The following is a 1,928-nucleotide window of genomic DNA, read 5'->3' as shown; positions in this document are numbered from 1 at the left end:
TTTCGAAGTACTAAAGCATCCGGTACTTTGGATGGGGTTTGTTAGGCCCAATAGATCTATCTTTAGGATTCGCATCAATTAGGGTGTCTGTTCCCTAATTCTTAGATTACCAGACTTAATAAAAAGGGGCATATTCGATTTCGATAATTTAACCATAGAATGTAGTTTCACGTACTTGTGTCTATTTTGTAAATCATTTATAAAACCTGCATGTATTCTCATCCCAAAAATATTAGATTTTAAAAGTGGGACTATAACTCACTTTCACAGATTTTTACTTCGTCGGGAAGTAAGACTTGGCCACTGGTTAATTCACGAACCTATAACAATATATACATATATATCAAAGTATGTTCAAAATATATTTATAACACTTTTAATATATTTTGATGTTTTAAGTTTATTAAGTCAGCTGTCCTCGTTAGTAACCTACAACTAGTTGTCCACAGTTAGATGTACAAAAATAAATCGATAAATATTATCTTGAATCAATCCACGACCCAGTGTATACGTATCTCAGTATTGATCACAACTTAAACTATATATATTTTGGAATCAACCTCAACTCTGTATAGCTAACTCCAACATTCACATATAGAGTGTCTATGGTTGTTCCGAAATATATATAGATGTGTCGACATGATAGGTCGAAACATTGTATACGTGTCTATGGTATCTCAAGATTACATAATATACAATACAAGTTGATTAAGTTATGGTTGGAATAGATTTGTTACCAATTTTCACGTAGCTAAAATGAGAAAAATTATCCAATGTTGTTTTACCCATAACTTCTTCATTTTAAATCCGTTTTGAGTGAATCAAATTGCTATGGTTTCATATTGAACTCTATTTTATGAATCTAAACAGAAAAAGTATAGGTTTATAGTCGGAAAAATAAGTTACAAGTCATTTTTGTAAAGGTAGTCATTTCAGTCGAAAGAACGACGTCTAGATGACCATTTTAGAAGACATACTTCCACTTTGAGTTTAACCATAATTTTTGGATATAGTTTCATGTTCATAATACAAATCATTTTCTCAGAATAAAAACTTTTAAATCAAAGTTTATCATAGTTTTTAATTAACTAACCCAAAACAGCCCGCGGTGTTACTACGACGGCGTAAATCCGGTTTTACGGTGTTTTTCGTGTTTCCAGGTTTTAAATCATTAAGTTAGCATATAATATAGATATAGAACATGTGTTTAGTTGATTTTAAAAGTCAAGTTAGAAGGATTATCTTTTATTTGCGAACAAGTTTAGAATTAACTAAACTATGTTCTAGTGATTACAAGTTTAAACCTTCGAATAAGATTGCTTTATATGTATGAATCGAATGATGTTATGAAAATCATTACTACCTTAAGTTCCTTGGATAAACCTACTGGAAAAGAGAAAAATGGATCTAGCTTCAACGGATCCTTGGATGGCTCGAAGTTCTTGAAGCAGAATCATGACACGAAAACAAGTTCAAGTAAGATCATCACTTGAAATAAGATTGTTATAGTTATAGAAATTGAACCAAAGTTTGAATATGATTATTACCTTGTATTAGAATGATAACCTACTGTAAGAAACAAAGATTTCTTAAGGTTGGATGATCACCTTACAAGATTGGAAGTGAGCTAGCAAACTTGAAAGTATTCTTGATTTTATGTAACTAGAACTTGTAGAATTTATGAAGAACACTTAGAACTTGAAGATAGAACTTGAGAGAGATCAATTAGATGAAGAAAATTGAAGAATTAAAGTGTTTGTAGGTGTTTTTAGTCAATGGTGTATGGATTAGATATAAAGGATATGTAATTTTGTTTTCATGTAAATAAGTCATGAATGATTACTCATATTTTTGTAATTTTATGAGATATTTCATGCTAGTTGCCAAATGATGGTTCCCACATGTGTTAGGTGACTCACATGGGCTGC

This window comes from Rutidosis leptorrhynchoides, chromosome 8, assembly GCF_046630445.1.
Source record: "Rutidosis leptorrhynchoides isolate AG116_Rl617_1_P2 chromosome 8, CSIRO_AGI_Rlap_v1, whole genome shotgun sequence".
In the NCBI taxonomy this organism is placed as follows: Eukaryota; Viridiplantae; Streptophyta; class Magnoliopsida; order Asterales; family Asteraceae; genus Rutidosis; species Rutidosis leptorrhynchoides.
The sequence above is the reverse complement of the archived record's forward strand: the minus strand, read 5'-3'. Positions refer to the sequence as shown.